Here is a 15078-nt window from a genome sequence, read left to right as displayed (position 1 = left end):
TAAAAGGCGTGACAGTGAAATTAGGAGAATTAATAAAGGCCAAAAGGTTTTTCGATAGAATGAAAAGCCTCAAACAGAAATATATCGATAAAAAGTAGAAGGACGATGGCGAACACATATGCGTGGCCTGTGATGTATGGCTGCGAGGAGTGGACCATGTGCAGGAATATGGAAAAAAGACTGGAATCAGCGGAGATGTGGTTCTGGAGAAGAATTTTGAAAGTGTCGTGGACAGAAAGAGTTACAAATGAGAGACTGTTAGAGAAAATGGAGACAAGTCGAGAGCTACTGATAGTAATTAGAAGACAACAGCGCTTCTTGGGACAAATGATGAGAGAAGGAAAGGTGGAGTCTTTGGTAAGCATGAACACCTTGTTTTACCTATGGCAACCAGTATTAAACTTCAGTGTGAACCTCCCCTCCCCTCCCTTCAGTGTGAAGGCTGTTCCTGTTTTGTGCAAATGTACTAGCTCTGCCAGGTTTTGTGTGTGGTAGGAGTTGAGTGACAGCAGACAAACGCAGAAACTCTGGTTGAGAAGCTCCTCCACGATGTCTTCACAATTTGCTGAGATTGTAGGTACAGTTTGTACTATTCCCTAGGTGCCTAGTAGCCTTACGCGGTTTCATTGCTGCTTTCTGAGGGAGAGAGGCAAGGGGTGTCCGCGCGATAGTTCAGTAATAAAGTTTTTCAGAGCTTGCAAATACTCAGATCTGGTCACAACAGGCTCTCAGTAGCCACACTGTGCATTCTTGCAACTGTATCATACAGATGCATATCTAAGCATATACATCATCATACATCTAGTTATTGCACAAAATTTATACACTTATACACGCAACAATTCAAATTTCAAGTACATACACGTATAACACAAATAAATTTATTCAAGGAGCAACATTAGAACGACATACTCGAAGATCATATGCCACATTAAGCCATGCTTGCTGCTGCGTTTTCATGTTCAACTGTGTTGAGGAATCCCTGCTCATATAGGTAAGTACTAGGGAATATCAGCAAAGATCTCACGGCAATAACAGCTACTGCAGCGTAAATCTCACTCATTTTTTTACCAGAACTTGGTCCGGGGAAGTGCTTCAAATGCATCTTGTGCAACAAGGTCGTTCACCAACTCTTGGAATTCTTCTTGTATGTTTTCTGGCAGAAGGCGCACTTTAACAGTGAATGGATTCCTAATAAATTTTGATTCCATCTCTCTCATTTGGGGGAAACAAGACTGCAACTCCATCCACAGGGAAGAAACGAGTTTGTACAAGGTGCACCAGTTCTAATTTTTCAGTGCCTGCTTTTATGAAGTGAACCACAAAGGTGTTCAAACATGCTGAGATTTTCATCTTTGATCTTCCCTTCCCTAAGCTCCAGCTTCATGCTGAATGACCTTAGTTTGTCCTAGAAATCAATCACTGTGGTAAAATGGCCTGGGATGGATCCGTTTAACGAGTGTAACTGTAAGAATATGTCTTTCAAGTAGGCCAGCCTCTGGAGCCATTGGTTGTCTGACAACTTCTTGGTGAACTCAAACGACTTTGTCTTGTCATGTTCGGAAAGCTACTCCTTCAGTGACTCTACTCTTAATACCTCATTCCCCCGCGACTACTAGCGTACCTCGGAGAGAAAGAGTAAAACTTCTTCATCTGTTCCAAACTTTTAGCAATGAAAGGGGAAGAGTCGTGTATTTAAGGCACTTGATTTAATGGTATTTACCATGTGCACAACATTATCAAGTACTAGCCTTAATTCTGGAGGAAGAATTGTAGATCCCAGAGTATATTAATGAAGTATACAACAAAAACGCCTTGTATGCCTCATTCACTCTTCCTCGAAACCTTGATCGACAGCCAAGCATTGCTGGACGCCCCACCAGTTGTGCGTGCACATATTATTCCAAGAACGTTCTTCAGCTTCAAAAAAATTTGGGACTTCATGGAAAATGTCTTCACCTCGTGTAGTTGACTCCAAGGCATGACAGAGCAAGAAGACCTCCTTGAAACCTCCACTAATGATGTATCGCACACCCAAAAGCACTAGTTTCTCCCCCTCTAGTAGCCGGAGTCACGGCCACTGACGACCAGGCAATCGAACACCCCACATCCACCGCCCCTACCCCAACCCAAGTGTAAACGTTGTTGGATAGATGTGGAACGGCCAAAGCTGGTGATGTTACAATGTGTCAGTATTATTTTCATAGACAGTCAGAACCAGCAGGAATCATTATATAAAGGTATTTAATGTGTAAGGCTGTGCTGTTATCCACAACATATGAGAAAGGAACAATAATGAAAGAAGACCTACAATGTATAATGTGTTATTGTCTATATACTTATGTCCTATATTATAATGTTACAAATAAGTATAGTATAGTGAACAACATCTGTTGAAAGATATGATGTCTTTTCTCATCCATTCTCACTCCCACCTCCACCACACTTCTCTCAGGGTTCCTCTCTCCACCAATCGCCTCTTGTTGATGATATTCTCCCCACGACGTGGTGGGGAACGGGCAAACAAAAGAGCCCGTCACAGAAGAGGCGAAAAAAATAGCTCCAAAAATGGAGCATAGCAGGGAAGACGACGTGCAGACAGGGCAAGGGCGGCAGAGGAAGGGAACGAGGCGATGGTGAAAAACAGCCCGATGATGGAGGAGACAACGGGGCGTGAGCGGTAGACAGGGCGGCGCCGATAGAGTGGGCGCCGGCATGCTCAGGTGGATGACCCCATACGACTCGGTGGTGTTTCGAGGCCGGCTGCTTCGATGTTAACAGAGGGCAGAGAGGGACGAGAGCTTGATAGAGAAACCGGCGCCGATGGTAGGGCGCCGAAGCTCAGGTCGAAGTCCCGAAACTCTGCCCTCAACCCCCATCGGACTCGCTCCAGCTCTCCACAGCAGCAGGTGGAAGCGTGAAGGGTAGGCCCGGTCCTGATGGTCAAGAGGCACAACCCTGGTCCTGGTGGTGACGGAGAGAGGGTCGTCGGCCGGGTATAAATGGGCGGAGGAGCCTCGATCTCCTGGTGGACCGACCAGGGCACTCCCCATGATGGAAGGACAGGCCCCTCCCTCGGCTGGTGCGGCTGCTGTGGAGAGCTGGTCCCGCCGGGAACAGCGGTGGAGGTGTTGCCTCGGCGAGAGGTGGACTGCGAGTGAATCGCCTCTCTTACCTTTTCGTCCCCCACTCCCACCCTTTGTTAACCAAAATAAAGAAAGGTAATGATGAAATGACCTGTCAGGCATTGATCTCATTTAAATTGTCATACACCTCTGTATTAAGCACCAACAAATCAATAACATACAATACTTTGGTATCCCTGTCAACTACTTAATGCTGTTATAAACTGTTATGTGACATACACACTGCAAGTTGGACCTTGTGTTACAAGGACATATGGTTGTTTATCGTTAACACAGGTTATGTATGGTTTTGGACGTCCATTTATTCATGTTAACATGACAATTTAAGCTTTACATTATAAACACATTAGGTTTATTTTCCTGTCAGTATAGCATCAACCAGACGAATCAGGGATCGGCTTTGACGAACCACAAACTCTCTGCTTTAACGAAAATATTCTGACCTCTTGCCACAACAATGACACAGTGTCATCATGCATACAGTTGACTCACATTCAGTCTTTGTTTATGTTGGTTAACAAAGGGTGGGACTGGGGGACAAGAGGGTAAGAGAGGCGTTTGGTGGAGAAAGGAATCCAGAGAGAAGGGCAGTGAGGTGGGAGTGAGAATGGATGAAAAAAGACATCATATCTTTCACCAGATGTTCACAATATTATACTTATTTTTAACAATATACTGTAATATAGGACATAAGTATATAGACAATAAAACATACCTTTAATACATTGTAGGTCTTTTTTCATTTTCGTGCCGTTCTCATTTGTTGTGGATGACAACACAGTCTTACACATTAAATACCTTAATATACAGTACTTACCCCTACTGGTTCTCATTGTCTATAAAAACAATACTGACACACTGTAACATCACCAGTTTTGGCCGTTCCATATCTATCCAACAACCTTTACACTTGGGTTGGGGTGGAGGCGATGGATGTGGGGTGATCAATTGTCTGGTCGCCGGTGGCTGCGACACCAGCTAATACGGGGGAGAGGAGAAACTAGTGCTCTCGGGTGTACAATACCAGGAGCTGGGCTCAAGCAGCCACGTACATCGACTACTGAAGCTGGATTGCAAATATGCCTTGAGATAATCCTTTCATTACATTAATCACTAGTCTTGTTCTTCGATACCTTCAGACATATCTAATATTTTGTGATGAACAGTATTATTTGAGATGAATACTTATGTGATCTGCTCAGCATCACATCCAATAACACAGAGGATTATATCTTTACAACAAGGGACGGTTAACTTCTCTGCAGTTTTGTGTTTTTTTTCTTGTGCAGTTCTTAGTAATACCACATACGATGCACATAGCCCAGATTCATTTTGTTGACTTAACTGTCCTGAACTACCAAACTGTGCTCACTTCAGTCTCTTCCTATTACCTGAAGAAGGCAACATTCTTACTTTTCAGATTCGGATATCAACTATTCTGAAATACCAGCCGTGGCAACTGGGGACACCACAACACCCCCAGGAGGTGACTACGGAGAGCTTTCTAGGGCGCATGCGCACTCCTTGTGATATGGGCATATGTGCCATATGGCTGTGTGCCCCTATTCCATGGAAAGCGCCTGGCGCAAACATCCCAGTCTGGGTGCATTACCCTCCAGCCGAGCCAGCCCTCACTAAGATTGGGGTGAAGCTGAGAATTCAGTTCCAGGCAGCACCCCAATGACAGCCGGTAGCCGCACAATAAATGAAACAGCCTGTAGCTGCACCAACATAGTGACAGCCTGTAGCCGCACAATAAAGCAATGGCCTGTAGCCGCGCCCAAAAGGAGACAGCCTGTAGCTGCTCCAGGTGCTGCCCACCCCCCCTGCAGAACCAGTGACAGTCTACAGCCACACTTGGGGAGAGAGCAGTACAGCCCCTCTCCTTCTGCAGTTGCCTCACGGGGCACGACACCGGTAACGGCCGGTGGCCATACCTGTAAGCAGGAGACGGCCTGTAGTCACTCCCCACCTACATGTCGCCCCTTATACTAGACTTTGGCGACAGCCTGTAGCCGTGACCGTGGACAGGTGACAGCCTTTAGCAGCACTTTGCCCATGGTCCCGTTAGGAAGTCGGGCCTCTGCGATGGCTGGTAGCCACACCGACAGGAAAGGGACGGGGTGTAGCCGCCCTCCTCCTGTTGCTAACAGAACCTCGGCAATGGCCTGTAGCCACGCCAGGGAAAGATGCCTATAAAGTCTCACACCCCCTGTGACTTCGCAACCTGAGGGTGACCCTTGCTCAGCCTGCCCCTCCTGTGGCAGAGCAGGTCGTGCCTCCATCTCCCCGGACCAAGGCAGCCCCCAGAAGGAGAGCCTCTGCCTAGAGGACTGGTGGAGAGGCCTTGTATTGCCCCCGGGAGTGTATGCCCTTCAGCCGGCACCAGAGAGAGACCTGAACCTGACAGACTCCTGCCGGAGGCGATGCCACAGTAAGACCCTGACGGCAGAGCAACAGGAGAGAGACCTCAGCTGACAGACCCTCGATGGCGCCTCCAGTACCCCTGGGCATGACCTCTCCAGTCCCAGGAGACAGCAACACTCTTCCCAAACTAGGCGCAGACAGGAGCGCCTACAGGAGTTGTTCGGCCCCAGCCCAAGGGGCCAGATTCCCATACCCAGCCCCACCAGTAAGGGGCCTTTTACCATGTCCGACTCCTGTCCACGACGGGCGACGACGCCCAGGCGGGTAGTCCCATGGCCTTTGGCAGGAAGGACACCTAAAGGGACTCCACCAACACCTGGCTGACACCTGTGAGTTCCTGGGCCTCCTCTGCCCAACCCGAGCCCTCGACCCTCTCTCACCAAACAGTGACTGCTCCAGAAAGATTGAATATAGTGCCCGTACAGTGAATAGTGAAAATAGTGAGTGATGAAGGCAGTGTTTGAATCATAACTCCATGGACAGTGCATACCTGCCTATTTACAGTGTCGGAAATAACACTCTACTACTGCTTAATGTAAAACGGGACACTAGCACCAAGACTGTGAGATATACACAACCCTAGACTCAAATTGTGTGCCACCTCAACTTAATTATTTTATAGTGCCTGTCATATATCCTCGTGACAGAGTATGCTGCGAGATACGTATAATATATCTGCCAGTCCGAGTTCTGTCTAACACCCCTTGACATTGTATAGAGTACTGTGTGTGTTCTGTTTGTATTGTACTGAAGACTATAGTAATATACGTGTAAGGTAGTTGCCCAGAGATTTTATGCCCTGTTCCTTTTGTGGTGTATCCTAGCTCCGGTCTAGATTAAGGACCCGGCTATATCATAGGTGTTCCTAGGACGGGAAGCCGACCTAAAAACACCTAGCATAACATATTCAAATGTTGTTTGAGAAAGCCTGGTTTCATGCACTCCATTGTTAACCCGCCCCGTCCCGACCACTTTTTGACCACTGGTACCCCCCAATCCCGACCATTTTTCGACCATTTTTTTTTTTTTGCTAAAACTTTCGCTTTTGGTCAGAAACAATGGTCAGTGGCAAAGAAATTGTTCCCCGGGGTCCATAATTACCCTAACCAGGTATGCCTTGGTCCCACCTGGCCCCGTGTTCTCCGTAGGCGGTCTGAGCCTCTAACGTTTTCTATGGTATTATAAGTCTGGGAAACCAATGAAAGTAAGTAGATATGTATTTATTACAAACATAAAAACATGTGATAAAAGAGTATATTGGATTTTATACAAAAATAGAGCAGAAATAAGCATTGTACCATCGTGCGAAATGAGCAAAATCGGGCAGACTGGTCACGATGAATCGCTAACATTCGAAAATCATGATACATATCATTTTTTTTACTTACATAATACTTCTACAATAACATTATACCATTTTACATTTTATTGAACTGTTTTTACATATTCACAGGCCTTTCGATAACATTTAGCATAATGTCAGCACTTATTTACGTAGTGAGTGAACTCGCTGTGACTGTTGTTTCAACTCGTATTGTGTTTTTTCTACTTATATAATACTTTCCTAATAACATTATACACTTTTCAACTTTATAGAACTGTCTTGAGATAATTTCAGGCCTTACGTAAATATTTAACGTAATAATAGCGCATAATAACACACACGGTGAAGTCGCTATGACTACTATTTCAACTTACAACCTATTTTTGTACTTATATAATAATTCTCCACTAACATTGCACATGTAAACACTTGATATAATTGATATCACATAATTTCAGACCTTACGATTCAACTGAGCGTCATATTAGCGCCTACTTACACAGTGAGTGTTATCGCGATATCATTTGTTTCATCTTACACTAGTATTCAACTTATAAATTACCTTACTACTAACATTACAACAAATTCCACTTTATATAATTCCTATCACATACTTACTGACCAGAATGTTCTACTGAGCGTAATATTTTCGCAGATTTACACAGTGGGTGTACTCGTGACATCAATTATTACAACTTACACTATTTTTCAACTTATACGTTTTATTCATGCTAACATTACACCCGTTTCCACTTTGTATTCTTGTTATCACATATTTACTGACCAGAGTGTTATACTGAGCGTCATATTTTCGCAGATTTATACAGTGGGTGTAGTTTTCATATCACTTCGTTCAACTTACACTATTTCTCAACTTATACATTACTTTCCTGCAAACATTACACCCATTTCAAGTTTATCTAAGACTTGGCACATACTGACTGGCCTTACCATTATACTGAGCGTCATATCGCCATCCCACACAGTTTCAGTAGTGTAGGAAGTTATGGTACTCTCTGAAACGTGGCTGAAGGCACAACGCAACATTGGTGGTGGTGGGGGAGGTGGAGAGCGGCGCCTTTCATCACTCGCACTTCTCTTCCCTTTCCCTTTTCCTTTACCCTTTCCCTTCCCTTTCCTTCCTTTCCCCACATCCTGGGACTGTGTGGAGGAAGTTTGGGAATATTGTATGGCGAAAGACGTGCTGGGGAGTGGCTCCACCTCCTCTCCCCTAGGCCTACGTGCACCACGTGCTCGTGCTGCCTCCCTCACACCACTTCCCTTTCACCCCGCACTCCCACCACACCACTTTCGCCTTCCCCAGACAAAACACTAGGCCATACTTTATTTGCCTTCTCGCTCCACCTTCTGATCCTCAGGGTGAGATTTTTTCCTTCCCCAACCACGAGGCAACATCACGTCCTAAGCCGCCATCATCGTCATCGTCCTCATCCTCGTTCTCATCAGAATCTCTCTCTAAGGGATGGAGAGAGGTCCATGCAGGTGTTTTGGGTGCAGGCTGGCCTTCCCTTGCCTTACGATACGTGACATACCACTTTTTCCAGGGCGAAGGGACCTCCTTATCACTGCTTGTTATTTCCTCCTCAGGCTGCACATAATCTTGATCCACCACATCATCATCAAGTGGAGAATCACTATCTCCAGTGAAGGCATCCAGGGCGGATTGTATTTCGTCGTCTGAGAGACCTTTACGCGCCATGTCTGACCTGGGTCACTGCTAACAGGTGAGTGACCGAGACAAGGGCGAGCGCAGGTCACGTGGGGTCTGGGACACTGCCCGCCTGGGGGCAGGTAGGGGAGGCTTGGGTACGTGGACGAATTGAAAAACTCGCGCGAATTTTGAAAATTGTGGAAATTATGAACCTTGCAATTGCAGGACGTTGAAGTACGTCAATGGGATTGGCAGTGACATAACGTGAGGACGTGGAAGTACGTCGACGGGACGCCGCGGGTTAAAGCTTTGTGGTATATAACACACTGGAAATTCATACCCGTTTTTGACGATAGTAGTGAATGTATACTGAATGTTGCTTTCATCAAACTGACGTTTCTTGCTAATGAGGCCATGACGGTATCTGGAATTGTAATAAAAAAATAAACTCACATAACCATGAGGTCATTGACATTGACATGCAGATATAATATCGCCACCTTCATAAGACTGAAAAAAAAAAAAAAAAAAAAAACACCATTAGGCACTCGTCGTCACCGTCGTAAGATCACAGAACAGAAACACCTTCAGGCATCGTAATGGCAAAAGATCAAACACCCAATTCATCATCAGGATGTCATATTATCAACACCATCATAAAACCACACAGTACAAACGGCTACAGGCATTCAGTACACAGTACAAACAACTTCAGGCGTCCAACACACATTACAAACAACTGGAGGCACTCAGCACACACTAGACACAATGTCAAGCAGTTATAGTAACAAAAGATTAAACAATGAAAACACAATGAGTCAGTCATATTATCACCACCGACGTAAGATCACACATTAGAAACAACTTCAGGTATCTTATAATCACCAGTGTCAAAAGAACAAACAGTAAGTAGAAAATGCTCAGAGAGTTCATACCTTTGCCAACACCAATAAAAGCTAAGAACTGCTACTGAGCAGCCACACATACGACTACAGTCATAAACTCGAGTTTCCAGAATGCTATGACATTACTTAGTAATGATAATAATTACCATAGTATATAAAAAAAATCACTAGCATACATGTCATCATATCAAAAACACCAACATACAATTAGAAATTTTATGAAAATACTTCTTTTAGGTAAACAAAAATATCTGTAGACAGTGGGACAACAAGTACGTGCATTAGATGTAGCAGCTATGTGTAAAACAAGTACGTGCATCAGCTGTAGCAGCTGTGTGTAATGAGACAGTTCCCACTATCCTCACTCAGGGATGCTGTTTGAACATGAACCAACCTGATAATGTGCATCTACCTGTATAACTGTAGTACACTCTCTCTCTCTCTCTCTCTCTCTCTCTCTCTCTCTCTCTCTCTCTCTCTCAGTAAATTTTAATACATTTTCATCAGCCATCTAAGTACCCCCTGGAACACCAGGGAGTTTGTGAACCCCAGGTCTAGTGTATTAAGACACTCCAACAGGATGAGGTCTGCTTGGGCTAAGGTTAATTCTCACAATGCTACTCAATGGCAAGAAAGGCAGAACAACATCATCTTAAGATTAGGCCTGAGCATCCCAGCCCTGAATCCCTATGCTCCTGATGGGAAAAGAAAAGAACTGGATGGAAGACAAATGAAAATGGGGGCAGAATGCACAGAAACTAATGGATATTCATTTAACTCAGACATCTGGGACTAATGAATGGATGCCCGTGATTGGCCAACACAACCGGGTAGAAGTGGGGTGGTAGGGTTGGTGGGAGGATGGTGGGGCAGTAGTCAGTGACTATGAACCCAGGGTCGAACGCCATCGCACCTGTGGTACTGATTGAGAGACAGAGGTCGTTACCATTCTGTATCCATTGTTCATGGAGCTTCTCATGCCTTGTTGTATGGCAGTGACTGTCATAGGTACAATGCAGTGTAATATAAGGATATAATAAAAAAAACAAATAATGTACATTCTGAATGAACTTTGTGAAGCATCAGAGAACACCGTTGTCAAACTGATTGAGAACACCTCACTGTCCGCTGCCACGCCCAATGTTGTATTAGCCAATCAGCAGCAACCTTCGGACTGTTTCTGGACTCGTTGTTGTTGGAAAATTTGTCCCAGAAAAACTGGGGCATGGGCAAACAGAGAGCCCATCAGAGATGTGCTTGCATGCATGAGCTAGAAATAACGAGGGAGAGGGTAACCCCTAACCGGAGAGTAGGATGTGAAGGGTGAGCTGGCAGCAAAGCCCGCAGTGGCAGTGAACCATCCGCCGATTGAGGTCAACGAGGGTGAGCCGGTCATGACTGGCCTGCAAACTCCCAGGTGAGGTAATTAAAGAGCTCCAAATTCCTCGAAAAGCTTAGTTGGGAAAGCTGGGCACCCTCGAAGTTCTGCGGAACCTGGGCGACGATGGTGTCGGAGTTATCTTTGAGGATTTTGGTGACGTCGATGCCGGAAGGTTGCTGGTGATTGGCCCCAAGGTCGGTGGCAGGCCCATCGTGACCAGGTAGTGAGATCGAGGCGGTGGTCTTGGTGCTGACAGGTGGAGAAGCTGGGGTGACCTCAGGCAGAGGGAGAGAGGCAAGAGGCCAAGTAGCTGAAATGAGGCCCACCAAACTATCTGCAGCAGATGGAGAAAGCGAGGAGGGAGGGCCCTCAATGTCCAGATGGACTGATGGGACAGGAGGGACAGCTCGTCCACTCTCAGCTGCCAACGGTGGAGGGTGGACTTCAACAGTAGTAGTGCCGATTTCCATATCCATCGCCATAGACGGTGCCGGGTCAATGATCGTGGTGCCAGTCGCCTGTTGAGGGAGGCATCCAGCTTCAGCCATTTCTGCTGTGTACTGCGGGGTCGTGGTGGCTGCAGCCACCGGGCCTGATGCTCCTGACGAAGGGCGGAACATGCATCACCAGCAAAGCTCTGAGGGATCACAAGGCATGGCAGCCCATTCTCCTCAAAGATATGAGAGAGGAGAACGTGCAAAATCTCCTTGTCACCCCCACAAAATGCTTCTGCCATAGCGATCCACATCGCAACGATGGTGTTTATCTCCCCAGAGCACTCAGGACCCTTAGGCCGTTGCCTCCAGGCTGTGGGGCGCTGCTGTGCATGAGCAGAGACCTGCACAGTAACACCCCCTGGCCCAGTGACCTCCCGAGCTTCAGGACCCTTGGGTGACTGATGGAAACGAAACTCCACTGTCTCACCCTCACCTAGAGAGTGCTGGAGGTGCCCCAAAGGGCAACGATCCCAAGGCTATGGATGAAAGCATCAGCACCAGTGTCCTGGCGCTTGATGAAACCATACCGAGCCTTCACGCTGAACCAATTCACGGTTCCCACGATCGTCTCGGCTCTTGGCGGCTCCAATATGCTGCAGGATGCCCCTCTTAATAGGTCGAAGGCATGAGCAGAAGTGGTGGATGTCACTTGCTGGTTAGGTATGGTGATGACCGGCCAAGCAGTGGAGGGGGAGTCATTTTGGACTCCTTGTAATTGGCTTAAGTGAATGGGGTACAGCTGGAGGGAAAGAACATGTATCGCCATTCCCCAGCATTATATTTTTCATTAATGGCATCATTACATGCCATGCAAAGGGAAGTTGTTGTTGTATCATATTCCTGGCACTTTTCATTTTGAGTTCACTCATGATTAAATACTTCATAGATCATAATGGCACTCAATGACGTAAATAAAAAATGGGGTTGGGGTTACATGTGCTTTGCCTCCACTCAGTTCCTATATTTTAGGAAGCATTTGCAATCACAAATATTCGCATATTTTTTCGATATTCGCATTCGCATTTGCATTCGCAAATGTTCACATATTTTTATGATATTTGCATTCGCATCTGGTCATGTGAGCATTTTGCGAATATTAATAATGTAACTTTATAAAGTTTATAGAAATCTAATAATGAGTTAACAGCATGAAATGATCGAGTGTTCTAGGCTAGCGTTGCCAACCCAGCAGCTGTGCCAAACTAACCAGGGCTTCTTGCTGCATCATGCAGTGTTGTCAGATTCCCAGAAAAGTCTGGATTTCTCCAGATTTTTTGCCTAATGACAAATTTTCAGAATTTCTCATTGAAAAGTTGTTAATCTCCAAGTTTTTAGCTCATAACCAGAAAAAGTTCTCTAAATCTCAAGAATTACTGAGAGAGAGAGAGAGAGAGAGAGAGAGAGAGAGAGAGAGAAAACGCCTGTCTATCGTGATCTGTTCTGGGTGTGTTCGAAGTTCGTCCAGGACGCATCTGATATCCCTAGGAGATGCATGGAGGGGTTGGGTCCTTGTCCCTTATCCTGATAATATAGAAAATTGTTAGAAACTTCTTCACTCAATTTTCTATGGCTGAAACTCTTACAATGAAATAAATTCGTACAAAATATATGAATAACTCACATTTCTTTGTCATCAAACAGAATATGCGCATTTGCATTCGTATTCGCAAATACTGAAAATTCATATTCGCATTCACATTCACGAATTTTGAAAAACATACTTTCGGACCATCACTAATCACTACATCTTCATACAGTTTATAAAGTGAATACTAACACTCGTGCATGTGATAATGTGCTTGATTCCGGTTGTTTATCTGTCTTTCCGTCTTCTCTCTCTCTCTCTCTCTCTCTCTCTCTCTCTCTCTCTCTCTCTCTCTCTCCTTCTTCATGTGTGTCTGTGTCCAGTATTGTGAAAAAAATTACTGAATGGAATTGCACCAAATTTAGTATATTAAATTACCATCAGAGGAAAAAGTGACGAAATTCACACTGAAGATGGTCATCAGCCATAGGTGGATAGTGCTAATTAAGCCTATTTTAATATGATATAGAACAAATATAGTGGCCTGGTTGAGAACCACAGGATTCAGTTTAAAGAACAATCGATCAAAGGTAAAGGTTATATGGCAAAGTCAGCGGTTCGGTCTTTTAACTCAATTTTAACTAGATTTGTACTGGACTGGGTTGAAGTGATTACGAGCGATCGAGCGATGTTTACTCTCATTTAAGTTTGGAAATGAATGGCCTGGCCCAACCCGGCCCGGCCTGACCCGACCGTCACACTAAGCAGAATCTAATAACTTTACTCCTATGTGAGGTAGAGTTGAAACTCTTTTTGCATATGATTCATTCACTCAATTAATTCTGTTATCAACTAAAAACTCACAATATAGGCGTTGGAACCCCTTGGAATCTCGAGTTTTCCAAGGAGCTGTTCGGCTCTAATCGGTGAATGCCTCAATAACGAAATCAAACTAAAAAAAAGATTTTCTGTCGTAACGTTGTGTTTTTTGGCATCAGCACTAACAATTCAATATCAGAGATTCCTCCTATAATTTTACATTAAAGTTTTTGCTATGTTTTGATGATGAAATCACAAAGAGGAAACACCCATTTCTGGCTTTAACCATCTCATCAGCAGCCAAGTCCCTATCGTTTCAGTTTCGTCGACACGGCAGGTTCACTAGCGTACCATTGAAACCTCTGTTGCTCAAACTCTGAGCTATATTATCGCTTTCACTTTGACATGTGTGTGTGTGTGTGTGTGTGTGTGTGTGTGTGTGTGTGTGAGAGAGAGAGAGAGAGAGAGAGAGAGAGAGACTATACTGATACATTTTATTGGCTTTATCTAATATAATTTGGAATTATATATACATGTGAATTCTGAAGCCCAGGTCTGTTGAGCTGGAGCTCTTGTACAGACCTGTTATTAGACTTACTATGCCGAAGAAAAACAAACGAGACCTTCAGATAATACAAACTTATATATAAAATTTGTAACTTTAGTTCTCACAATAGTCATTACATACATAACATTATGGATATACATATACAAACACATCGTATATAATGAAAAGATATATACGCAACTAGACAGGTTAAACACAAGTAACATAATTTATACAATGCAACAAGAGAAAATAATGAATATATAAAAAGAATTAGATACTAACAATTATTTAGAAACCTTTGTTTCATATTGTGTTTAAAACATCACATTATGTAATACACTCTAAATCTTCTATCAGCTGATTCCAACATTTCACTCCTCTAACCAATATACTATGCTGTGCATGGGATGTTCTACATAATGGGAGTCTCAGATCATTTGGCCTTCTGCTCTCTGAATTCTGTGATATAAACTGAAAACCATTGTCAAATGGATATATGTGCAACGCTTTATATACAAATATGAGCGCTTGGAGTGATAAAACGTCACGTAATTTAAGTAATTTCAAGTCCTTGAATAGAGGGTTTGTGTGGGCATAACGCTGGCTCTTGGACATAACACGTATCAACTTTTTTTGTGTGATGAAAAGACTATCAAGGTTAGTTTTAAATGTTCCTCCCCATATTAGCTGAGCAATACAACAGGTGTGGATGAGCTAATGATAAGTACATTTGTCTTAACCCCTTAACCGCAGGGCGTCACTTTCGTGATGCTTGGGAGCAAGGGATCATACCGCAGGGCGTCGCTTTTGTGATTCTGTGTTATTTTGAATT

Source organism: Coenobita brevimanus, chromosome 94 (genome assembly GCF_032717465.1).
Source record: "Coenobita brevimanus isolate Jiangsu-jjx chromosome 94, ASM3271746v2, whole genome shotgun sequence".
Lineage (NCBI taxonomy): Eukaryota > Metazoa > Arthropoda > Malacostraca > Decapoda > Coenobitidae > Coenobita > Coenobita brevimanus.
Note: the sequence above shows the minus strand (reverse complement) of the source record.